Consider the following 27,373-nt stretch of genomic DNA (forward strand, 5'->3'; position numbering starts at 1 on the left):
GGGGCTCACCTTGGGATAATGGGTTAAGACTCCAGAGAAGAGGTGGGACAGCTTTGCAAAATTATTTATACAACAGAAATAGGAATTACTCCAAGAACATCTGACCTAATTTTGGGAAGTGGGTAGGCTCAAAGAAAATTTCACGATGGCTGAGATATATAAACCCTTCATTAAAGGATGAAGAGGAGTTAACTAAGCCAAAAGGGAAAGTGTGGTAAGGAGAGAGAGTAAAGAGGAATGGTGCAAAAACTCAGAGGTAAGAGGGAGTAAGACATACTTGAGGACCCATGAGAAGGCTGGATGATAGACAACAGCATATCTAACCTCTGGTGAACCAGTAGCCTTATCTTGGGCCCTCCATCTCTTTCATCAGTCTTTCCAGGAAGCCAGCAGAACTCCTGGTGGCCAGTAAGGCACTCCTGAGTTTCTGGGATTCCAGAGCAGGTTTGTCTCTACTCTTAGTAATAGAGCTTGTTGATATCTCTGATTCATGGTTGCTTTTGCCTTCCAGAAATACTCATCTTCTTTACAGAAGTATATTAGCTTTTCTTTTTGAAATAGAAAGGTTGATTAAAATTCATTTTACCTACTTTTCCTAGATTTTATAGATATGCCATCTGATCTTTGGTATCTATAAAACAGACCTATATAAATTCTAGCTGGATTTTAAACAGTTTTTAAAGGAGCTCTTGAATTTTAAGAGTCTATAAAATTACTGTTCTATTAACCTAAGGCCAGAAATTCTGCTGTTTTGTTCTTTTGGAGAAACAATAACTATTAGGAGTTACATAAGATGATCTGACCCAGATCTGTTAACACCTTAAGAAACTCCAAATAGCTGTTGTATAGCTGTGGTGATTTGAGCTGAGCAAATGGGAGATTTGCAGGGGTTAAAGATAACCACAAATTACTTGCCATTCCTTGAATTACATGATGGAGTCTATTTCCTTTCCCCTTGAATCTGAATTCATCTTGAGATTGGCTTGACCATCACTACAACACAGAAGAAGTGACACTGTACTAGCTGCAAGCTTAAGCCTTCAAAGGCAGGCAGTTTCTGTTTTTGTGATCTTGGAAGCTGGTTGCAATGCTGTCAAGAAGCCCCAGGATTACTGAATGATGAGTGGGAACACAGAAAGGTCTTGGAGCTGAGGCACCATCTTGTGCATTCAAGAGCAGCTCTTGAGTGATCTCAGTTATACCCTGTGAGCAGAAGAACTGCCCAGCTGAGCCCTGTCAACTCATAGAATTGTAAGACATATTACATTTTTGTTGTTTTAAGCCATTTGGCTTTGAAGTGATTTGTTACACAGCAATAGCTACTGAAGAGATTCCATGTGAATTTTTTTTCTATTTCTTAGGAGACAGTGGATTTTGTGTTACTGTTGTTTCTGTTTGTTTGTTTTGGGGTCTTTTTAAAAGCATTTTTATTTTATAATACTTTTTTATTGTTTTACTAACAATCAATAACAAAAAATCATATAGGAAAAAAATAAATCTTCCTTTCACTCCTTTATCTTAGTCTTCCAGTCTCACTCCCAGAGGCAACCACTTTTGGAAGTTCCTTAGGTATTTAAATATGAGCACAAGCATGTCCTCATGCTCATGCTTTTTACCATTTCTTTTCTTTTAACATGGTTAAAAGATGGTAAGTTACCATACACGTGGTTTCACACCTTCCTCTCATCACTTACCAATGTATTTTGGAAGTAGTTCCATATTCAGTACACATAAAGTTAACCTCATTCTTTTTAATGGCTACATAATATTCTTCTGCATGATGCACCATAATTTATTTAACCAGTTCTCTATTCATGGATGGTTGTTTTTAATTGTGTAGTACAAATAAAGCTGCAAAAAAATACTCTTGATCCATATCATTTTGTACATATGCAAGTACAAGAATATGTTCTTAGAAATGAAATTATTAGACCAAAGGTTACACATATTTTAATTGTTATAGCTCTTTCCAAATTGTTCTCCATATTAGTAGTACCAATTTATATTCTTATCAGCAAAAAGTGAGACTGTGTGTATTCTTACACATTGTCCAACACATCTAGACAAAATTCCTTTATCATTTGTTATAGTTCAGTTGATTCTCTAAGATATTCTAATAACCATAATTTTACCTCCTCCCCTTTGCTATTTTATATTTTATTTCTTTCTCTTATCTAATTGTATTGAAAAGTACTTTTAGAATAATATTAATTAATACTGGTGTTATTAAGCATAATTGTTCTATTCTTGACCCAATGAGAGTATTTCTACTGTTTTCCCATTAAGGATAATTTCGACCTTTGAGATGAAAGACATTTATCTTATCATGTTAAGGAAATACTATCCATCCATTCCTTTTTTTAAAAACTTTTTTAAATTTTTATTTATTTATGATAGTCACAGAGAGAGAGAGAGAGAGAGTCAGAGACACAGGCAGAGGGAGAAGCAGGCTCCATGCACCGGGAGCCCGATGTGGGATTCGATCCCAGGTCTCCAGGATTGCCCTGGGCCAAAGGCAGGCGCCAAACCGCTGCGCCACGCAGGGATCCCTATCCATCCATTCCTAATATTGAGACCTGTTAGAAAGGATGTTAAAATTTTATCAAATTTCAAAATCTGTAGAATAATCATATGAGTTTTGTCTCCTTCAATCTATAAATATGGTGAATCATATTAATAAATTCCCTAATACTGAGATACCCTTCCATTTTAGAGTAAGTCTCATACATGTAGTCATGGCATATTAGTCTTTTCATATTTTTCCGCTTCCTATTTGTTAAAATTTTTACTTAGAGCATCACATTTTTTAATTTATAAATAAAAGAGATCTATTGTTTCAAAGGAAACTTGACAAAATATTCATCAGACACAAAGTAGTAACATTAAATCACCAAAGGAGAAATTCTATAGAATAGATAAAAATACTGAGGACTAAATTTTGGAGAATACCTGTGTTTTAGGGTAGGAGGAGGAATGCAAGTAAATGGAACAAACTGCAAAGAGACAAAAGTTAGGTTTTAATGTCCTTGAAGCCAGCAAAGACAATGTGCATGAAGAGTGGGAAAGTACAGAGGAATCGAAAAGATTTAAGTTTCTTGGCGGATAAAGGGAAATGTTCCAGTGAAGAGAGAAAGGCTAAGGCACACAGTGGGGTGGGAGGGTGGAGTGATATGCTTGTGACTGATGGAGTAAAGTTCTCAAGGAAAGGGACTTGGGAAGAAAACTCCAGAAAATCCTGAGGCAGCAGGAAAGACAACCAAAGAAGGTCACATCAGACACCTGGATTCTAGGCAAGTGGAAGTAAAGATCTTACGCAGAGGAGAGAAGCCAATGCTTGCAATAATGACCTATTTGGAGGAATATCAATAACAAATAATAATAATAATAATAATAATAATAATAATAAAATAGGCCAACTAAGTATAAAAATCTGAAATAACAAGTGGCAATTCATCGCAATTGCCCTAGCAACTAGAAGAGAAAAATAACCAATTTTCTGTAGAAGACATTTAATAGAAAAGATACACTTTGGCAGTTTGACATTCAGGGTCCAATGCCTATTCCATCTATTGCTCATTTGAGTGAATTGCCTTTTCATTCCTTCTTTAGTGAACTAATTCTCCAGCACACAGCGTCTATCACCAGGGGACAAAGAACACATTCCTGAAACAAGGCAGACGGCTCATCTTCGGACCTAGAGGGTCCCTTCTTTCAGGCAATGGGCAGTGTCTGGGTAAGTAAGCAGTTACAAGTCCCAGGTTGGGTAGGAGTAGCCACACAGGAGTCCTTCTTTTGATGACCCTGGAAAGTCTATTTCATGTTCTCTCAAACATGAGACGGGAGCTGAATGTGGAAATCACTAAATGTTCTCAAGTGTCCTGTCTGTAATCCTAAGTAGGAATTGTTCTGATTTTTATTGGCTTATATGCTTAATTTTAGCAATGATATCACCATAAGTTATTAAGCATCATATAAGATGAGATAATTTATAGGGATTATTAACATATGACACTGGACATATTCTGTTCCTGTAGCTCATTAGCTGAGTGACTGTGGACAAGTTTATTTAACAACACTGAACCTCAGTTTCTCATCTGTAAAATGGCGCTTATAAAAATCACTTCCCTGATTATCTCACTGGGCGATTGTGTAAGGATCAAATGAGATAATGAATATACAGAACACAATGAAAACACTCTCCAAATGAAAGGTATATTGCATAAGTCACCTGTGAAAAATAGTTTTACTTACTGTAAAAACTCACCCCAATCGTGGGATGAACTGGTGGGTGAATGTCACTTTTCTTCCTTTTCCAAAGCACAAATGAAAAAAAAAAAAAAAAAAGGATTTTCTTTCCTCTATACTTTTGGGAGGTGTTTGAAAGACTCTGAGTGGAATGGATTGATGATTGATATGGATCAAAACCCTCTTTTCCAGTTACTCTCCTAGAATACCAGCTGGTCATCCATTTTAGAATATAAGCACAGTTGGGATGGGGGCAGAATCATTGGCTACATGAGAAGATTATGCCTAGAATTAGGATTAAGAGGATAACCACTGACAGGAAAAAAACACAACAACAACAAAATTTGACTGGCGTGAGAGAGAAACATAGTACATTTTCAAACAAATAACTATTAAAAGCCTGCTGATGGCAGGATGTTCACTTTAAAGGCATAAACTCAGAAACAAGATTGAGTGGATTTGAATCCCAGCTCTGCCACTTACCAGCTGTGGGACATTTGGGCAAGTTGTCTAGCTTCCTTACTTTCTTTCCCTGTACAGTGAGGAATGTAACGGTACTTAGAAATCTATAAAGCACTTGGAACAGGGCCTGGTACATAAAGATTTATTAAATAAGTTATCTGGCAGATGATATTTACTATGTCAGACTCCAGCATTGGACCTCTGTTTGTTTGCTAGTTCGAGAAGGCACATGTCATTTATTCCCCACAGAATGCAAAATTTAAAGAGCTTATGAGTTTAGAGACCTAAATGTAAATATTTTTAGAGACATCCCCTACATTTGGTGTGAAACCCAGACACAAACACATTACAGATACTTTCTTTAGACAGCATCAAACCAGGTTTGAGATCTGTGATCTCAAATCTGCTCTCAGACTGGGCAATGCATTTAACCTCTTCACGCCTCAGCTGCTCTCTCTGTAGTAATGCAATAAAAAGTGCTTGCTTCACAAGGGTGTCATGAAGATGAAAATGAGATATCATTTGTACAACTCTTAATACTTGCCAGGAGAGACGCCACCTAAACACACAGATTGTAATTATTAACGTCATCTCATATCCTAATGGAGACTGGTTTGAATGCCATTATCCTATTAAATAGCTAAAGCCAACCTTAGAAATGACAATGCTGGTGGGGGTGGGAGGTGGTTAGTTAGGAACATAGCACCAGACAGCTTCCTGCATGAAAGCTGTTGAGAAGGGCGCCACCACACTTTGTTGCATTAAAACTCGCTAGTAGCACCACCTGGATTCCTTTGGGGCCGACTCTAAGAAGAAAGCTTAAGCATTTTATGAATATGGCTCTCTTGGGGTTGCCCTCTTGATTCCTGAATGTTACCAAGTCCACAGGAATCTGGAGCTGGGAGATTGGGAGCATGAGTTTCCTACCTGAAATTCATTAGCCACATGGGCTCACAAAGCTTTTTAGAGTGGCTTAAAATTTTGTGGAACCAATAATGTTAATCTCCTGCCTGTTCCAGGTTTACATGAGTTAGACAGTAGGTGACAAATGCCCAGTGAGTAAATTAATAGACTGAGAGAGGTGGAAAATCTTCTTGTGAAATTCTACTATTTCAGGTGGGCGAAATATTCTAAAATGGAAGACATAAAATTGGTGATAAGCAAGGTGATTTTATTTATTTATTCATGAGAGACACACAGAGGCAGAGACATAGGCAGAGGGAGAAGCAGCCTCCCCTGCAGGGAGCCTGATTCAGGACTCGATCCCAGGACCCCAGGATCACGACTTGAGCCGAAGGCAGATGCTCAACCACTCCACCATCCAGGTGCCCCAAGCAAGGTGGTTTTAGATGGGAACACAGATGCATGTGATATATATACACATACACACAGATGTATATATATGCAAAGTATACATACACCTATGTATGAGTATATGTATGTATGTGTTTGTAGAAAGTTAAATATTAGGACATTAGGACATGAAACCTGTGCATTCATATATATTATCGCTGAGGACAAAGGTAGGTCGGTATCTGAAAAAGATAGTTGGTAGTTAGGAAAAAACGTATTTGACTTAAAAAAAAAAAAGATCAGACAGTTAATGGTAATAGAAAATAATAATGCAGTTTTTATAGCAAAAATCTTGACTACAGTTAAGGAAACACCATCTTAGGAGAAAGATAAGAGAGCCTCTGTTCCCTGGTTTCAAATTTCTGAGTACGGGATTTAGATCCCAGGGCAGAATTTAGAGAACAGTGATTTCTTTACATCTGAATTGATCGCCCCTGTTTGTAAAGCCCCTTTTCATGCTTTTGCTTATTTTCAGGTCAGGCATAATTATTTTTGTTTAATAGATCAGGAAATAGACTAAGTGTCCTTGAAAAGTTGTGCAATAGCAGACTGGCAAGTGAATAAAAATCTGCATATGTTGTAATACTGTTTAGGGAAAGGAATCATATGCTAAGTAATTTTTACAGAGTGGAAAACTGTTTACTAAAACTAGCGGTCATTCATTTAACTCCTTGGAAACCTGCATTGCTGATGGTGGTTCTGTTCTTGCAGAGCCTTTTATCTACTGTGCGCTGAGCACAGCACTGGGAGCTGAGATCGCAGTAGGAATCTCCTGGTCTGTTATTTCAGGCGCTTAAATCTGGACACAGGTAACACACTGCCAGCCCCGTTAGGCCCCCAGTCATGTTTTACTTGAATATTGAATACTAGGGTGTTAACTTTTTTTTTTTTTAATGGATTGTCAGCATTTAAGAACCTGGAGATTTCACATAAAAAAAAATCTGGTGGCTGGCTTAGCTTAAAACTATATGAAGATCTGGTAAAACCACGCCTCGGGGTCCTGCTTAGGTGGCCTTTGGTGAGTGCTGTGTGCTGTCTAGACTGACACCATCCTTTTCTGGAACTCACATCTCTTTCACACATTCACCTTGGAGAGCCCAGGTGTGCAAAGTGACCACTCAAGTCAGCAACTGTTACAAATCAGATGATGTTAGGGAGTGATAAAACGACCAAGATGGACATTAGCCTAAAGTGTAAAAGACACAAGTTGTTAGAAATCAACTGTATTCTCATAGAATCTAAGGTGAAATATTAAAATAAAGAATGCATCACGTTGCCTGCAAAATATTCTTATTGCTTTGGCTGTTTACAAAATTTTTCCACGTAATTTGCTATTTCCACCATGACTTTGAGGAAAAGATGAGGCAGGAATTATTTATATTTTATTGATTAGAAAAATTGCATGTCTAAAATTGAAAGAAGTATCCTAGAAGCAAAGCCTGAGACAGGCATTCGAATGTAGGCGATTTCTTGAGCAAGGGCTCTTCAGGGAAGGGAAGGAGTGAAGCAGTAGAGGTAAGGTGAGTGGCTTGGCCTGGCCCCAGGTCGGAGGGTGCTCTGGAGCAGTAACCACACCACACAGCTGCCCTCTCAGGGCTCCAGGCACCAGCCTTTGGGACATTTATCAATCAGCCATTAACTGTGGCTTCCCCCCCACCAACTTCCTGGGTGAGACTGGCTAGTCCAGGACAATTTTCCCAGAGGTGGGGGCCTATGTAAGTCTTCCACAACCGACACTCAGGGCGGCTGCTGGGGGAGAGTCAGCAGTCCACTAAAGGGGGTGTCTGATGGGGCATCACAGCAGCACCTTTGAAAATACTGAGCATGCAGCTATTCACAGTGAGATTCAACTGCTAGCACTCTGCTCAGGCAGCGTTAACAGACAGATAGACACACATACAGGCCATATGCAATGTGTTTTGGGAGTTGGCAATTTCAAAATGTGCACCAGGGTTCCTTCTAAGACAAGAAAGCTCTCAGTTGACATTTTGAGAAATTGGGAAGAAATAAATGGTTTCACCTTTATAAAATTCAGTTTCACAGCATATTCTGTGCAAACTATGGAAATTGAAAATTAAAGTCTAAGATTTTATAAACTGATAGATAATATCATGTATATCTATATAATATACCTAATATCATATATACACATATATAGAATATATATATGTATGGATATATAGGATGTGTATGGATTTAAATATAGACATACGATGAGATTGTCAATGTTTGTCTGGGGAAAATATCTTGCCACAGAAAAATGAAAAAGCTTTGTGTTCAAAGGATTTAGAAAATAAATTCTCCTTTGACAGAGCCTAGCCCCTTGGGATTTGTCATAAGAAGGAAGAAAGAATTGCCAAGAAATACCAAGTTGTCCTTCTGGCATATTCCTACTTTGTTCTGAAACAATTTGAGCTCAGAAGCACATTTCATCAGTATAGAAGTTATAGGTTTTGCTAAGTGTGACTGGAAGAGAAAAAATGAGATGTGGGGTTATATTTTTAACCTTAAAACAAATTTTAGATAGCATTCAATAGAACTTTTATTGAAGGATGCTAATTATAGCCTTCACAATTGATGGGCCATTATCAATATTAGCAGTTGTGGCAAACCAGGGAGAAAATAAACAGGCAAAAGTCTAAGGTAAAACACAGTTTATTTCTTCCCAGATTTTTTTCCATAACACCTTCAAGATGCCATCCCAAAGCTATTATCATAACTGAATATTTTACATAATGGAAAGCACAGGCACCTCAGATCTTCTTTTGCATGACAAATGCTTAATTAGAAAAATAATAGGATGGAAATGAAATTGGTATTTACTATGACTGGAACAGAGAAGTGTCCTGGAGAAGAAAATTCAGTTTTAATTCACCAAAGGCAAAAAATAAATAAATAAATAAATAAAAAAGCACGCAAGAAAGAAAGGAATCATACATGATAAAGAATGGAAACAAATCAGAGACTAGTGTATTGCTTGTGCCTATAACTGGGATGGAACCTCTCTCTCTCTCTCTTTCACACACGCACACACACACACACACACACACACACAGAATGTGATATTAAAGTTACATTGAAGAAATCCTTTTTAATTGCTTGTGAAGAGTCAGGCCCTCTAAATGTTGCATTTCCAGCAGATTAGATAAAGTGTACACCGAATTAGTGTATCTTCCAATTCTGCACCGCATTAACAACCTAATTATAACTGTGAAATAATTCAGTGTGGAACCATATGCTAAAATATGGTAATTGCTCTTGTATGGTTTCTGAAGAGCTAGTTGTATTTTTCTGTGTCTCTTTGAGTTGCTGTGTGGCTTATTTGTTGCCTTTGGCCAGTGAGTCAGAGGCCACAGGCTCTTCCTTGCCATGGTATATGAGAGCTACATTAACGACCCCACCACCCTTGCGTTTATTTGCAGCTGCTCATTTCTTTAACAGGAATGCATTTTGTCATGCAAAAGCGGGCAGGGTTCCACACAAGCTGGACCCCTGAATCCTTTACCCATCTCAGCTCTGCTTTTCCAAAGCAATCTATGATGTGCACAGGGTGTGCGTAATTTGTCAGAATTCTCTTTTGGGAACTTGTACAAAAAGTAGAAAGCCTTGCGTTATTTGCTAAAATGCCAAGCTATAGAATATTATATGCATTGGAGCTGATGTCATTAAGGTTACTCCACAGTTGTTTGTTCGATTTTGTGATTTCTTATCTTTTCTTTTTTTTTAAATTAAGGCTTTACCTTTTTGAGAAGTTTTCGGTTTATAACAAAACTAAGGGGAAAGTTCAGATATTTTCTATATACCTCCTGCCCTGCACATGTGTAGTTCCCCTTATTAACATTATTCCTCTGAGTGGTACATTTTTAAACAAGGGTGAGCCTGCCCTGATACATCAAAGCACCCACATTCCAGTGTACATTCCAGTTCACTCTGGGGGTTGGACAAATACACAGTGACATATATCCATCACTACAGTATCATATAGCATATTTTCACTACCCTAAAAATCCTCTGCATGCTGCCTATTCATCCCCTTCACCTTGCCTGGCAACCACTGATCTTTTTACTGTCTCCATAGTTTTGCCTTTTCCAGAATGTCATATAGTTGGAATCATACACTATGTAGACTTCTTGGGTTGAATTCTTTTTTTAAAAAAGATTTTATTTGTTTATTCATGAGAGAGGCAGAGACACAGGAGGAGGGAGAAGCAAGCTCCCTGCGGGGAGCCTGATGTGGGACTTGATCCCGGACCCAGATCATAATCTGAGTCTAAGGCAGATGCTTAACCACTGAGCCAACCAGGCACTCCTCAGGTTGCATTCTTTTACCTAGTAATATGAATTTAAAGTTCCACCCTATTTTTTCATGGCTTGATAGCTCATTTCTTTTTAGCATTGAAGAATATTCCATCTGGATGTGCCACAGTTTATTTCTCTGTTCACCTACTGAAAGACATTTTGGTTGCTTCCAAGCTTTGAGACTTATGAGTAAAGCTGTTATAAATAACCATGTGCAGGTTATGTTTACTTCTTAAATTTTTTACTTCTAGATCAAAGACAAATTATGACAACCAGATGAGACAGGCTATTCAAATTATGAGCTAGGAATTTTGTTGCCTTCAAAATGCTATACAGTGGATCTTCAACTGATGGGAATATTTCAGTTGTTTCTTTGTGTGTGTGCCCAGTTTCACCTGTCACCATCCCACCAGGCTTTGGCTCAATTTTTTATTGGGAAAAGTATGAAGAAGGGGCCCTGTCTATGTAAGTAATCTAATTGCCTGTCTATGTAAGTAACTATGAAATTGCACAGAATAAACCTCTTGAGTTCTACTTCTCCCTCTTCTCCTAAGGTATATACTGTTTGACATTTGTCACTTAGAGTTCTTAGAAGAAGAACCAAGACAGAGGAGATGATTCTACATATGAATCAACATACACAACAATGCACTATGACAACCAGATGACTCATATCTCATGCTTGGTCAGAACATCTGTCCAGTTTTCTGTCCTACCTTTGAATGAGGGCAGCAACAAGATTGCAATGAGCTGGACTGTGGGTTTTATTAAAAGGTTGGGAAATCAGAAACTATTTCAATTCTTTCATTCATTGTTCCATTCAATATTTGTTTGCTAAGTATTACTGCTGTATAAGGCTCTGGGAGTTGAAAACAACATGAGATGCAGTGTAGAATGTGGGAGGGTAAGGTAACCCCAGACAGATTTGAAGATGTAACATCCAAAGGAACCCTGGAGGCTGAGCTGGAGGTGCAGTGTGGGAAGGAGAAGGTGTCCAGGGGGTGGAGCTTCATGAGAAAAGTACTGAAAGATCCCTTCCTTTGGGTTCCTATTGCTGATGCCCAAATTCAGGCCAACATCACTTCTTACCAGGACTACTGACTGACTACCATCTCCCTACCCCTAATTCTATGCCTGCAAAGCCATCCTCCTCACTATTGCCAGAATGGCTTTTCCAAGACACAAATCAAGCAGCTCTCCTTTGCTTGGAGGCCTGTGGCCATGCGCATCAGCAAGGTCTCCACAAACTGATCATGCTTGCATCTCTCCATGCTTCACCCCACATTCATGTTCTGGCAAAAGTAGCTACTTGTATGCCCATCACACAGGACCACTTGAGATTCCTCCTTTTCTTAGCTTGCATTCAAGATTCGGGACTTAGCTGTCACACAGCTCTGGGTGTGACTGTGGGCTCTGCTGCTTCCAAGCTCTGTGACTGAGAAATTTTGACTTGTGAGCCTCAGTTTATAGAGTGGGGATGGTAATAGAATCTGTTTTACAGCAGCTGTGGGAATTAAATAATGATTGTACAGCACATGTCAAGTTCCTAGTCTGTAGTAAGTATTCGACATTTTTACCTATTCCTACTATATGTATATATTTTTTTTAATTTAACTTAGGCATAACCTCTTCAGGAACTTTTTCCCTGTTCTGCTTCCAATTTTATAGGCTTCTCTTCAGTGGTCCTCATTACCCTGGGTATAGCTCCTATTGTAGTGGACTCTAACCACTGCCCTGCACCTAAATTACTCTTTCAGACTGCGTACCTCATGGGGGCAGGGACTGTGTCATTCTTGGCCCCAGTGTCCGGCATTATGCTGAGCACTAAGCAGTACTCTGTTTGTGTTTGCATCAAGTGGATACAGCCTTGAGAAGACAGCTGGCACAGGAAGGCACAGGCATGTGCTTTGCCTTGCAGAGGCATGTTCCTATAGCCACAGCCAGAAACCCAGGCCACCCAGGAGATGGAGTCAGAGAGGATCAAGCACCCCAGTAAGTGACTAGGAGATAAGATGGCACAATCTGTCAAGAGTCTAGACAAGATCAGAGCCCCGCGGTAGGACAAAGCTTCCTGAGGCACATCTCCTTCTGCTCCTTCCGGGGAGACAGGCCTTGCAGGTTCATCCTCACTAAAGTTGGGAGCTGGGGCAGGAAGGAGGGCAATTTCTCACAACAGACGCTGAAAAAAAGAAATCCCAGAAAATCAGTAATGCCTTCTCTGCCCAATTAACATTTTCCTTTTATAATGAAAAATATTGTGGAAAGAAAGGATGTTTTCATTTTGGAAAGTTCCATGTTGGTGACCCACAGAGAAAGAGTCATTTCGGTTATGTGTCCTACATTCTGGCTTTGCGGTTCCAAATTTTGACTTGAAGAAAGAAAAAGATTCTGAGATGTCATGAACCATTGCAGGTGTTCTGGCTTAGCTGTAACCTCACAGAATAGGGCAGCGGGTTGAGAAAAGGAATGTGACCTCAGCAGAGATGAGCCTCCCTCCTGCTTAGGGGTCACAAAATTGATGTGCATCTTTTATGGACAGGCCTGGCTTGGGCATCTTTTTCCAAACGACCCACAAAAAACAAACAGAAAGTCAGACAGACAGAAAGGCAGGAAGTTCTGAGAGCTGCTTCACGGTTATTGTTACTAAGGAAACCAATTCTTTAGTATTCATGTGTTCAGCAGCCGGCCACTCTGAATCTCTGAGGCTGAGGCAGGATCACAGAATGGCATAAGGGGAGAAGAAGGAGGAAAACAGCCACACAGATAAATATGGAAGCTGTGTAAGAATATGTGGGTAATTTAGCATCACCTGTGGTTTCTGGTGGCTTTAAAAATGAGATGATTGCCAACATCAAATGATTTAAAGAGTGATCAGGAGCACATCTTCCTGCTGCATTTATATAATCATATTCACATACTATCCACATAGTGGGAAGAAAAGCCTCTCAGGAGGGGACAAAGATTCTTGAGATCTGGTTCCATTTTTGAGAAAATCATCATTGTGTGAAAAGGGCCTCTGAAATTTATCTCTATCTGTTATTCCTATTCTAAAGTGCTTTTCCCTAAGTATCCAAAGATGGAGGTGGCAAAGGTATTGCTAATGACCTCAAATTTTCTCTAGCAGAATATGGGAGCATTTATCATAGTTGCTGAGCATCGCTCCCCAAATATAAGGAAAGTCAATACCACAGAAGTCACAGTCCCAAAAAGCCACCCATAATCCTACTGACTGGCTTATGGGTGGCAAAGGCTTTAAGAATATGAAAAAGTAGCCAGGGAACATGGAACCCTGTATTGTTGACCAGACTGAGGTAGAAGACACCAGGGAGAGAGAGTACACTCCTTATCTCCACTCACCTGCAATCATCAACATGATGCTTAGTGAGTTTTGCAGTTGAGATTGTGGCCAACTAGCAGTTCTCCTAATGAGAATCCAGGCAAAAGGAGAGCCGAGAACTCTTTCTCTCATAGAGAAATAATATCAACGGAAATATTTCTTAAGTGAAAAACAGTGCCATGCCCCTTCATCTCTCATCCGTGTGGCCTGGGGAAAGCACGGGGTTGGGGGGTGAATTCTAGGAACTTTTTTTGGTTTAGAAATAAAAAGTATACACTGAACTAGATCATTATTAACATCTCAGTACAAGGTCGTGTCTTTGGCATCCCGTCCCATATCCAATAAGCCTTAATTGAGCACCATCTGCATTCAAAGCCCTCTGCTGGATGTGGTCCAAAATGTGAAAATGAGTATGACATGGCCTCAGGATTCAAAGAATGCACAATCTAATTGATGGAGAAAAGTGAAAAATGTAAGTCTGAGAAGATGACATCTTTCCTTAACATTCTTAAAAATTCATCATATGACCTGAATTTCCTTGGCCCCTGTCTGACTCTCCTTCATCTCTGTGGCACCAGCCCACTACTCTCCTGACACTGGCATCTGCAACTTTCCAGTTTCTTTCTGCTCTCAATGTTCAGATCTCCATTCAAAGGTCACTTCCTCTGGGAAGCCTCTCCTGATTCCCCAGCTCAGCCCTCTGTTGTATCATCTGATTGTACCTCTTCATTAGACTCTACATTTCATAGAAGCGAAGGCCGAGGCAGCTTTTGCTCATCACTGAGTCCTCATGCCCATCACAGAGCCTGGTCCAGAGTTGGCTTCTGGTAAATATTTCTTAAACAAATGAGTAGATGTTCATAATGAAATCAGTTAGAAGGTAAGAGAAACAAAACCTTGAAGCAGAGGGCCATTAAACAATGTGGCTGGGGGGTGGTTGTTTCTCTCCCAAATGTTTGCTATGTATCAAGTGCCCTGTACATGGAATGCTTGTGAAATAAATGAATGAATGAATGAATGAATGAATGATGAAAAAAATCACCTCTTGCTTTCTTTGTTTATATGATTATACTTTGCATAAATAGTAATGTTCCATAGTTTGTTTGTTTGTTTGTTTGTTTCTTTCTTTCTTCTTTCTTTCTTCTTTCTTTCGTTACAACCTCATGAAAAAATAGTTAAAAAATAACCAATAACCAGTCAGAAACCTAGATCTGGCTGACCAACACTTCCTTGCCATTTCCACCAAAAATAGATTCTGGCCTATAAGCCTCTGTAGCAAATCACTGGACAACTTCCATTTTTTTAAAAAAAAATTATTTATTTATTCATGAGACAGAGAGAAAGAGGCAGAGACACAGGCAGAGAGAGAAGCAGGCTCCAGACAGGGAGCCCGATGCAGGATGTGAACCCAGGAATCCAGGATCATGCCCTGAGCCAAAGGCAGATGCTCAACCACTGAGCCACCCAGGTGTCCCCAACTTTCATTTTCTAAGAAAGAACTCCTGACTGCTTTGGCTGTGAACTGATTTCAGAAGCTTCTCTCCCATATGTCCTTAGGGCTCATTCATTCATTGATTAGTTGACTCACATATTGATTTATTCAACACACATTTACTGAGTATCCACTGTAGACTAGTTGTTGAGCTGTGGTATCTACTATATACCAGGGAAAAAGACAGTCAAAGCCTCTTTCAGTTAAGTTGAGAAACTAGATCTATAAATAGATGATTCCACCCTAGCAGCAGACTTGGGAAACAGTGCCTTGAGCATCCAGTTCTTCCTTGTTTGTGGCACTGGTCAGACTCTTTATCCTAATTCCAATGGTTGTGAGCTCCACAAAGGCAAGCCTGCTTTTAGCTAACCCATCTTTGTATCTCTAACAACTAGCACTATCCCTGGCACATGGTGGGCTTTCAGTAAACATTTATCTATTGACTAATGGTTGCTAACATTTATTATATGACCCAAGACCTGTGTTCTGCATGTTAACATGCATTACCTCATTTAATCCTCAACTTTTACTCTCATATAGTTGCTATGATTATTTCCATTTTACACATGAGGAAACTGAGGCACAGAGAAGCTGAGGAGCTTGACAAGGACACACAGCAAGTAAACCAACAGAGCCAGCATTCAACCTAGGGCTATCCAATAGATAACCATCATGTGTCCCTGTTTTTCTATTAGGCTGAACCCTAGGAAATTACTGATATTTGGCCCCTTGGGCCACAGAAATTGCAAATGAGTAAGTAGATAAATAATATAAATACTTACAACCTAATATAGGTAGATGAAATGAAGTAAAAGGAAGGTTATAGATAGGGTGCTGGGGAAGCAGAGCAGGGACAGACCAGGGATAGCTTCCTGGGGCAGTTTTGCAGAATGGCCAGTGATCATTCAGCATTTCGTGTGGAAGGTGGGGAGGAGCAGGACACTTACACATGTTCTAATTCAACGTTTGTTTTGGGCTCACTATGTGCCAGACCTTGTGCTCATGCAGAGAGCAAGCAGAGCTTGGAGTCATGCAGAGAGGACAGTTATAATAAAATGGGGCATTAGTATGCTCTAGTTAAAATGCCTTAGAATACAGAGAGAAAGCCTAAATGTGAGAGAGACTGAGAACAGGTCAGCAGTTTAGTGGGAAGCAAAGGATTCCAGGCTGAGGAGCAAGATAAAAAGAAATGGGTGCCACTGGGAAGACCACCGAGGTCTGGACTGGACACAGAACACAAGAGAAACCAGGGGACAGTGTGCAGCAGAAGACAATGAGGACAATGATGGACAATGATGTCCTCAGTTACATCATGGAGGAGGACCTGAAATGGGATGAATGGGCAGCTATGAGAGCACTTAAAGCTGTTTGGGGTGGAAATTGAGAGCCTGAGTCTCACAGAAGCAGTGGAAATACTGACACCCAAGACCAATGAAGTTTAGAGCAAACCCTGAGAATTATTAGTTACTCTAGGTATTCTGTGAGACACGGGCGTTCCCATTTAACTGGCTTAAAGCTCTAGAAAGACTTAACTATTTTTCTACAGAAAGAACCTGCATGCCAGCTGCTTATGTGTGCTAGGTTCCCTCTTTCAAACCCTTCTTTAGATGTGTTTAAATTCAGTTGAGGTTCCCTGGCTGCTAGAAGTTGCTTATTTTAACACTTATGTTCATGGAGGTTTTATTTTTTATTTTTATTTTATTTTATTTTATTTTTTTATGATAGTCACACACACACACACACACACACACACACACACACACACACAGAGGCAGAGACATAGGCAGAGGGAGAAGGAGGCTCCATGCACCGGGAGCCCGACGTGGGATTCAATCCCGGGTCTCCAGGATCGCGCCCTGGGCCAAAGGCAGGTGCTAAACCACTGCGCCACCCAGGGATCCCCCATGGAGGTTTTAATCAAAGATTATGGAACTCCATTTCTTCTAAATCTAGATCTGTTTCTCAGTTCTACATGTCTCCTTGAATAGTGTCAAGAACCTCAATTTTAGCTCTTAATGTTTGCAGTATGATTCCTGAATTGACTGCCTCATGTTTCTTCTGTTCTATCTCCTATGGTAGCCATAGACCAACCTTGTTTTCACTGGCACTAAAACTAATGTAAACACCCCAGGTGCCAGGGAAAATATCATGGAGCCTGTTCAGTGTCATGACACAGATCTGTAAAACCCCCTGATATGTCCAGTGCAATGAGAGCTGTTAATAATTATAGAAGATATCCAGATTTGGATTTTATTTTTTTATTTTTAAAGATTTTATTTATTTATTTGAGAGAGAGAGAGAGCACACATACATGCATAAGAGAGCTTTGTGGGCGCAGAAGGTGAGGGAGAATCTGCCCAAGCAGATCTGTGAGCACAGAGCCCAACACGGATTTCAATCCCATGACCCTAAGATCTCAACCTGAACAGAAACCAAGAGTTGGATCCTCAGCCAACTGTGCCACCTAGGTACCTCTATGGATTTGGATTTTAAAAATCAAACACAAAAAGTATTTTTAAATAGAACAGGCTAACTTCTAGATATATCTTAAAAAGTATGTTACATGTACTTAGTGAAGAATAATTAAACTTGACCAAGGATTGTCATAAACAGAAAAATATTAAAACAATAAGACAATTTAGTAAAAGGCCCTGTTCTGGTTAAGTGCATGATCGAAGATTCAAATACATTCTTTGGGATTCTCTGTTCAAAAGTAGGGCTTGGCTGTTGGGCTTTCCCTGGCTAAAATTAAGGCAACCTATTAGCCTGGCCACCTCGTAAGGTCATGGACAAACTTTTTGGGGAGAAGTGACCGGCCATCAATCTCATCTGCCATCCCTGGAGGCTGAGCAGAAAGGAAGTTGTAGGGTTGCTAATTGGTAATTTATCCCAGCATAAGCTTTCTATTGCTATCGTAATTCCCACAATCTTAGCCAACAAAATCAACCCCCACTAAAACAATGAAGCATCTTTACTTCCTGAAGGTGAATCTAAAAAGCACCCTTGTGGGAAATAGTCACCTCTAATGTCCCATTCACCACAAAAGGCAGCAGTGCTGGGAATCCTCTAAGAGAACGCAATGAAGATTGATGTTGCCATCTGTCTCTGGTAGATTTAAATGTTTATGTCCCCCATAGCTGTAGGGTTTTGGCAGCACTGTTGTTGATACCCAAGAAGGAAAGATGTAATTAAAGTTAAGAGACTAAGAGCTAGAAGTTGATTTGATTCAATATATCCTGTCATCAAAGCTTGCTGCTTCTCTTTCTCTTTCTCTGTTCTGCCACAGTTGCTGACTTTTCTTCCCTTACTCACCTGGTCTATAGCAAATCAATGATCTTTGAGGTTTACCTTAGCTGAGTCTCTGTCAAAACTTCCTAGAGGAACGCCTAGGTGGTGCAGTCAGTTGACGTCCAACTCTTGGTTTCTGCTCAGATCCTAATCTTGGGGTTACAGGATCAAGCACTGAGTTGGGCTCCGCATGAAGTCTGCTTGAGACTCTCTCCTTTTCCCTCTCCCCCTTCCCACTCCTCACTCTCTCTCTCTCAAAAATAAATAAATCATTAAAAAAAAAAACTTCCTAGATTTCCAACAACACATGTTAACAGTGGGAAAGAAGAAGTGAACACAAGGTGGCATGGAGGGAATTCCCTGGAACAATAGATAGAAACTTAACATTCAAAACAACAAAGACACCATTAAAAAACCTTTGAATGAAAATTCCCCTCACAGCTTCCTCCTAAGGTTTGGGGATTTCAACCATTTCTCTTTTTTGCTTCCTAGTACAGTAATCTTTGGATTACTGAAAGATCTTTTTACATTTTCTGCACAATTTATTTTAATATAAATTATTCACTGAATAAAAAATGTATACAAAAATCTCTACGTTTTTTCCTCTGGAGTAACTCACTGTCCCTAAGGATGTGAACAATGGGATTTGTGTTTGAGTAAGTTGTTAAAAATAAGTCTTAAGCTTTAGGAATGGCTCACATGTGACTCAGTTATTTTAAAAAATAAATAAATAAAGCCTGGGGAGAGTAGGGGGCAGAGGGAGAATGGTTTAAGAAGGAAAAGAACAAGCAATTCATTTTCATGAATTGCAAGACAGGGTCTAAATATAGAAAAGAAGACTCCAGTCTTCTCTGAGGGTTGAACATAACTCCTTTGCACTGCCCCCTCATATGCCCATATATATACTTTCATTTGTCAGTCTACAAAGAAAAATCTCTGCACCCTTACAATTTCTCTCCACTTGGAAAATAGATTGCAAACTATTTTAGCTAGGGCTACAACACTTCCATTCCACACAGTCAAAATCTTGTAGAAAAGAGATTCTGTTGCCTTAAATGAAGTGGGTTCAAAAACTGGATTGCCTGTCCCAAAAGCTGTTATTTAGTCTCCTGGGAGGCATTTAAAGCTGGGCAATTGCTTATTTAATCCTTTGGCACAACAGGGTTTTAAAAAATTAGTATGAGAAAGCTACTTACTCAGGCTAAATCAAATCCAAGCATTAGGGAGTCTTAGAGGCTAGAGATGGAGAGGGTGCTGGCTTGTTGACTACTTGAGGAGAGCTCTTTTTCCTCCGGAACAGTGGCTGCTTGGCTTTGGGAAGCAGGAAGCAAAAGAAGGACAAGAACAAAATTCTGTATAACACATGGTTTCCTGTGAGGTTAAGTAGGACTCCAGGCAGTCATCTCCAGATACAGAGGCAATAGGGTAGGCCGTTTCCCAAGTGCTTATGTGGGATAGCATTCAGTTGCAGATACTTTTAAAAACAGAAATCTAAGTCCCAGAATTCCAAGAAAATCACAGTCTGGGATTTTCTTCCAGTTGACCAAACTCATCCTGACTAGCTGGCAAGCACACTCACTAAGACAGTGCCTCTATGTTGTTTAACTCCAGAGATGCAGTAGTTTTAAAACAAGTCTGCAAATGATTTGAAACATCTCCCATCAAGAGGTGGGGTCTAATTCCCTCTCTTTAAATATTGGGCTGGCCTTAGTGACTTGCTTCTAATTAAGCATAGGTAGCAGGAGCGATTCTATGTGGCTTTTAAGGCCAATTCATCAAAGGTGATACGGCATCTACCTGGCTTTATCTCTTGATGTATATTCCCTTGGAGCAGGGATACCTCCACACTAGAGAACCCACAGAGAGGGACCACAGAGATCCAGCAGTCCCATGCAAGTCTTCTCAGACCATGGGCCAGATATGTGAACAAAGCAGTCTTTGAGCTGGCCCTAAACCCAGTAATATCTGAAACCTTGGGCCAGAACCAGCCAAACAGGCTGATCCAGAAAGCTGGATCAACAGAAACAATGGAAAACAAAACAAGCAAATGTTGTTTTTAGGCCATTGATTTTGAGGGTGACTTGTTTCACAGCAATAGATCAGTGGAAATTTTGGGGTACCTAGAGGCAAGGCATTACTATAATGGAAGTGCAAACATGTGGCAGTGGTTTGGGACCTGGGAGGAGGGTGGAGATTAGAGGAGCTTTGGGGAGGCTGAGGGGAAAGAAGTAAAGGAGAGTCAGGAAAGTATTGGCAGCTAGAGGAGAAAGACCCCTGGTTCTGAAGTGTTGGCAGTATTTCCACCAGGGGTAACATGGAAAATAGAAAACAGACCTAATGGACTCATGGCCCGGTGATGAAGGTACAGTGATGAAGGTGTCTCCTGATCCTTCTAACTGCCATAAAATATGAGAGGAGAGAGCTGAAGTTATACAAACAAACAAACCAAACCAAAAACCAGTGTTAAATAAAAGAGCCAAGACTTTAGGGGTTCAATAAATAAAATAATTTTTCACTTTCATACTTTCCAGATGGCAGATGAAGCTAAAATTAATATATAATTTCTAAAGATGAAGGTAGCAGTGTGACTCAAGACTCCTTTGTTGAGACCTCACACGTTTAAGGTAGTGCCTTACAGATTCTTTCAAACAGCCAAAAGTCCCTCTAAAGATCTTAAGAACATACCTTTTAGGTGTCTCCATTAACAGAAATGTTTCTAAAAATCTTAAGGGCACAGTCCCTTGGTCCACCTGAGAGGGGGTCTAAGGTAGAGAAAAGCTTACCTCAGTGAGATTTGTGGATGCGCTTTTTGTCTAATGGAGTAAAGCTCAATAAGACTGAGGGGAAAACAAAATCTGAAAGACATTTGTACTAATGAAAACATTGCCAGCTCAGGCTAAAAAGGGACAGAGGTAGTTTAAAATGAAAAGAGGACTTTGGGTTCCTAAAATTCTTTGGAAAAGAAGCAGGCTGAGAAAACTGCTCGGCTATCAAGGCGGGGTACATATTTGGGGTGCCTGGATGGTTCAGTCGGTTAAGTGTCCGACTCTTGATTTCGGCTCAGGTCATGATCTCAGGCTCACGGGATCCCTGCGTAGGGGGTTCTGTGCTCAGTGGGGAGTCTGCTTTTCTTCCTCTCTCTCTGTTCCTCCCCCTGCTCTCTTCTCTCTCTCTCTCAAATAAATAGATCTTTTAAAATTTGGTGTACATTTTCTAGAACATAAAGGATAAGTTAGATAGAGGAACCAATAGTCCAGAGAAAGGAATCAAGTGCCATGAAGAATCATTCCTACTCAGCTCTAATCAAGGAATTGGGTTAACCAGTGCCTGGGTGGATTTCAGAATTGCTACAGACTGATCACCTGATTGTCACAGAGTACTGCAAGGTCTCTAGTGGCTATCCTATGCTTATCTTACCAAAGTATGTTGGGGTCGGGGTGGGCAATAATAACTTCACACTTTTGTTCACAGATCTTCAGTTCAAAAACAGTATTCAGGAGGTTGTAATTGAGGATCTGCACCTACAGAGCAGCACCTGAACCTGATTTGGATGATGGGCAGCTAGACCTTGAACCTGAAATGGATGCCATCCAGATGAGCTATCTGGGGGTCTTAGGAGGGGGCAAGTGCATTTGCATGTGGGATCGATATAAATAACTTCTGGCTGGAGGCCAGATTGTTATGGTTTTAAAACATGCCCATAATTTTTTGGTATTTTTTCCATTGAAAGGTGGAATCTAATTCTCCTGCCTGTGTATATAGGCTGGCCTTAGTGACTCACTTCAACAAATAGAATACTAGGTCATAGAAAAGCAACACAGCTTCCACCTGATTCTCTTGGTGCATGTGGTTTGGGGTCCCGAGCCACCAAATAAAATGTCCAGCTAATCTAAGCCTCATTCTTAGGAAGCCTTGTAGAGAACCCACATGAAGTTAATGGTGCTCTCTTCTAGCTGTTTCAGTTCCCAGCTCTTTGAGTCCTCCCAGCTGTGGCACCAGACCAGGCTAAGCCACCGTCTGACTACAACCTCATGAGAAATTGCAAGCCAGAACCACACAGCCAAACTGCTCCTGAACTCCTGCCCATAGAAATTGTGAGAGATGATAAATGACTGTTGTTTGGAAACACTAAATTTGGGGACAATTTGTTATATGGCAATACATAATTGGAACAAGGAGGATACCAGTCACATTCTCCGTGAATGGGAATCCTTGGAGTTCTTCAGCAAGGTGGTATCATAGGAGTCTGTGCAGACCCAGTTGGAAGTGTTGACCAGCATCTCCAGGCTTTGTCCAGATTACTTTGTTCTGAGCTTTTCTCTCCTTTTCCCTGGTGCCCTGACTTTGTTAACCTATTTGGGCATTCTAGTCTAGGTCACCCTGGGAATTCCCCTTAGTACCACCCTGAGATCAATTCTAGCACATCTGTACCTGACAAGACAGGGAACACGGAGGCCCCTTCTCATCCCATCCCAGATTCTCTCTGTATTGCAGGGAAGGTGGGAGACACACACACCCAAGATCTGCTTCTATCCCATGCAAACAGCTGCCTGTCTACCCCGCAGTATGGGACAAGCCTTTCCTCTAGGCTTTCCAAATGAACCTTCTGCCCAACCGGGTCACTAATGATAGGACCTTTGTCAGCAGCCAATATCTTCCACACAAAGACAGCAATATTTTAGTCAAAATGCACCTGTACTCTTGGGGTCTGTCTACTGACCCCACAAAATGAGATGAACAAAAATAGTATGATTCTAATAATAAGCTTATGAATAAACTTGGTCATGAAATGGCATGGGATGAATAGTAACGGGAATCCTTAAATGACATTTGTAGAGAACCGTGTTTGTTTTTCAATCTTGGTAAAACCTGAAAGCATGCAACCTCACCTGGATGTTAATAACTAACAGCAGAAAAAAAAAATACTACCGTGAATTCTCTGGTATGCTTGGCAGACAACTGGCACAGAAACCGAAGGGTAATTTAGCCCCCTCCCTCAGGGTGTGGCTCTCTTCTGGAGTCAATAAGACAGGCATATCAGCACACATACTGTAATTCTGACATCCACATGAGAGGTACCAATTCAGTAATGCTCCCACTACCTCACAGAACATGGGAAACAACTGGGAATTCCATTTCTTATTTTGCCTTGTGAAGACATAGGAAAGAACTTGTCAATAGGCTCCCCTCAAACTGAGTGTGTCTCAAAGGATTTGCTCTGAATAGAATCTGCATGTGGAGAGGGTGGAGGGAAAAATCTGAGACAAATGAACAGACTGGTTAGAAGGTTATACACTGAAACTTCCATCCAGGTTCACTGTCAAGGCTGACCAATAGAAACCTCTGAGGAGATTTTATAAGGTACACACACCTAAACTGGCACCTCGGAGACTGGGATTCAGTAGGAATGTTTAGAAAGCTCCCCAGGTGATTTTGGCAGTCAGCCAGGTGTAGGAACCCTTCTTCTGTGATCTCCTGAGGACAACAAGAGATTGCTCCTCTCTGGTTTCACTTTCTCCCATAAGAGCTAGGCAGTGCTTTGTGTTCCGTCACACATAGTACACATGTAGGATGTTCATGTTGTCTATGGGATTCTAAGCACTTTCTTAGGAAGGTAAACTATATTCCATTCTACTCTTGTTTAATCTTTATTATCCTTTAATAACTGATTTATTAAAAATTTGTTAAATACTGGGCCTTGGTCACCATTGTCAGTCATGAGGATAAAGAGATCGAAAAGAAGATTTGTATGGTTTCTATTTTCAAAGTGATGCAGGGACTTGGAGGAATTGTTCTGAGGGGAGTATTGGAATGCTTTGTACGAGACTTTTTGAATGGGGTCTAAGGATTAACAGGAATGTGGCTGCTAGAAAAACAGGAAAAGGCATTCTAATCATAGGGAACAATATCTGCAAAAGAATAGGGCATATGAGGTTCTGGAATATCCAGGGATCAGTGGGAAGTTCAGCATGTGCAGGTGGGAGATGTGCCCATGAAGAGTGGGAGATGAACCTGGAAGGAAAATGGCCAAGAGGCAGGGGTGTGCTGGGAAACCAGCTCCCAAAAAAAGGAAAAACATATATAGAGAAAAAAGGACCTGATTTGTACAGTTTGCCCATTTCTGTGGTGTACATATTCCCATCTGATTTCAAGTTATCAGTGATTTAAGAACTGACTCACAAAATTCCTACGAACTGGTACCAGCTGGTTGCAGTACATGACTGATAGGAGGCCAGATCCTTTAATTCGAAGAGATAGACTAAAACAACTTTTTGCCTTTTTGTCACAATGGTTTGACCTCACATTATGAAGCCTACCTCTATGGCTTTGGAGTAGAGTGGGTCAATGAAATGCACAAGGAACCTGAAAATCCACCCGAACTATTTCTTAGGCTCTTGTCACCCTTCAGCACTACCCTGAAATCCAGGCAAGAGGGGCTCCTGTTCTGGTTCACATTTTAAAGGGTCTGGCTCTGATGTTCTGCAGCATACCACCCCTCACTACCCTCTACTCTAGAAAGAGGGATTCATGCAATCATGCCCAACAGGAACCCCCCACTTTGACTCCATATGTTCTAGATGTCTGGGACTCTGGAATTCTCTCTGTATATGGAGTCTTCTCCTAAAGCACCTTCCCTGAGGATAGGCCCCTGGTTCCCAAGAGAATGGTTCCCAAGGGTTGGCCAAGGAGGTGCATTTGCCAAGGGTAGGACTGAGTATGCATGTGGGGGCTAGAGTGTTGATACACATGCATATGTAGCCCCTAACTCTGGCTCCACACCCCTAGAGCTAGGAGTGGGAGGTGAAAAGCAGGAAAGATGGCTTAAACCAGGCTATGTGCTGACCCCCTTTGGCGAAGATCTTTGAGAAGTCTAGTAATTCCAAGTGCAACCCTGGCTTTGTAGGTTATTATGAAGACATAATGGTAAGAGAGGAGAATATATTTGACATTTAGTTAGTTATTGAGATACAAGGTACAGGCTTCCATTTTGACTCTACCCTTGGGCCCAGCTAATGTCAGGGGTGGCCCTTGCCTCCACCATTACTAGGACTATATTCTAAGCCAAGGTAAGCAAGCAATAGACCCCAGGCAAATTCTTGCCCATTGTATGTTTTTATATAGGCTGTGAGCTAAAATTGGTTTTCCATTTACAAATAGTGTTTAAAAATCAAAAGAAAAATATTTCATGATATGTGAAAATTGTGTGCAATTCCAACTTCAGTACCTACGAATCGTGTGATTGGCACACAGCCAAACCCATTCATGTGTGTATTGTGCATGGCCACTTTCATGCTATGACAGCAGAGTGAGTAGTTGTAACAGAGACTGTATGGTTGGAAAGCTGAATATACTTACTATCTGGCCCTTAACAGGAAAAATTTGCCTACCCTTCCCCTAGGAAGGAAGGAAGAAGGAAGGGAGGGAAGGAAGGAAAGAGTCTAGCAGTTCTCTTGTAGGTCTCTCAGTAGAGCCACCTGTTGAGCTCCCCAAACAGACCAATGCCAGGGCCCCATTCTTAATATTTTAGGATGAACTGGTCTGGAGTTGGGGTGTTTTTTAAGACATCTCCATGATTCTAATGAAAGCCAGCGCCGTGAGTCACCCAGCTAAGAGAATGCATACATGAAGGTCAGAATTCCCCAAATGTGAGGCCGGATAAAGCTGTGGGATTTGTACCTGCTTTCCCCGAGGATCTGAGTAGATTATTTCCTTTCTCTGAGGACACAAGGTCCCCAGTCACCTGAGTCGGCAGAAGGAGAAGCGAGGGAGAAGGATCATTGTTTCACACCGTGGTATGGTGTATAAAGTCAAGTTTCATTTCTACTTCTTGAAATCCTTGAACTGTGGGTTCAAACACGTGTCTCTGGGCGAGCCCAGCATTGTGTGCATCCGTCAGGCGGGCCCACCTTGGACTACAGTTGCACACACCTTCGCAGGGACCCCTGCTGGGTCACTTCTCAGGATGTACTCCAATAGGGGACCCTTACCCCATCTTTGCAGCGTGCCCTCCATAATTATTGGTGGTCTCACAGGGAAGGAGAAAAAAGACAACTCTATCAGAATCCCATTCTCCACCAGCACAGTCAGCACTGTTGGCAGAGGCTGGCTCTGGGGCTGCAAGGCTGCTCCGAGCTATTATTGTGCCTGGCTCTCTCTCAGCATGACTCGAGGCAGACAATATAGTACACCGAGAGCATGGGGGATGAACAGTAAATACGAGGCCTTGGATTTTTTTAATCTTGTCAGTTTTCCCCTGATTTGTGTCCTTTATCCTCGCCCCCTCTGCTGTATAAGCTTCTAGAAGCTAATGCCCATAACGCCACCACCCACTGGTAGCAGCAGGCTGCTGGGCCACTGTGGGGTTCTCATTGCGGAGATTGACAATGCCCACCATTATTCAGCGACTGTACGTGTTAACCTAGTGGCACAGGGTTGCTCCAACACCTTCCCCTCTGGTTTCTCTTTACTCTGGGGGCCAACAGCAACTCTAGGAGTGCCGCCCTCCCGACTCTGCTGGTCTCAGCCAGCGCACATCACATCCTCTGCCCTGGCGGAGCTGGAATAGCTCTGCTGAAAAGGAAGAGGATGTTGGGCAATTATGGAGCTGAGGGACGACTGTCATCTTGACTGCCACATTTAAAACGTTAAAAATATTTCTCAAAGCGATTTCTTTGGCCTCTTGTAGATGCCAGCCCTCTTCCTCCTTCTTTCTTTTATTAAGAGCTCATAGGATTCAATCACACAGTGAGGCTCTAAAATGTGAGCCCACCGCTGAGGCTTGTGGAAATGACCTCCACCGTGGGCACATGTGCTACTGTAGCTGCTGGGAATAGGAAGGTGGAAGGTGGCATGCATTTTGCTGCCTTGAAACAACTCCCAGAACCAAGTTATTCTTT

At 41.1% G+C, this 27,373-nt stretch overlaps 1 long non-coding RNA gene across 1 annotated transcript; it reads left to right on the forward strand.

The window, feature by feature from the left end:
- Window positions 1–3,437: 3,437 nt before the first annotated feature.
- LOC144288944 (uncharacterized) lies at window positions 3,438–11,472 on the forward strand. Its single transcript, XR_013357009.1, has 4 exons — window positions 3,438–3,733; window positions 6,772–6,869; window positions 10,611–10,824; window positions 10,914–11,472. It is a non-coding gene; the product is annotated as an uncharacterized LOC144288944 (long non-coding RNA).
- Window positions 11,473–27,373: the final 15,901 nt, after the last annotated feature.

This window comes from Canis aureus, chromosome 18 (assembly GCF_053574225.1).
Source record: "Canis aureus isolate CA01 chromosome 18, VMU_Caureus_v.1.0, whole genome shotgun sequence".
Classification (NCBI taxonomy): domain Eukaryota; kingdom Metazoa; phylum Chordata; class Mammalia; order Carnivora; family Canidae; genus Canis; species Canis aureus.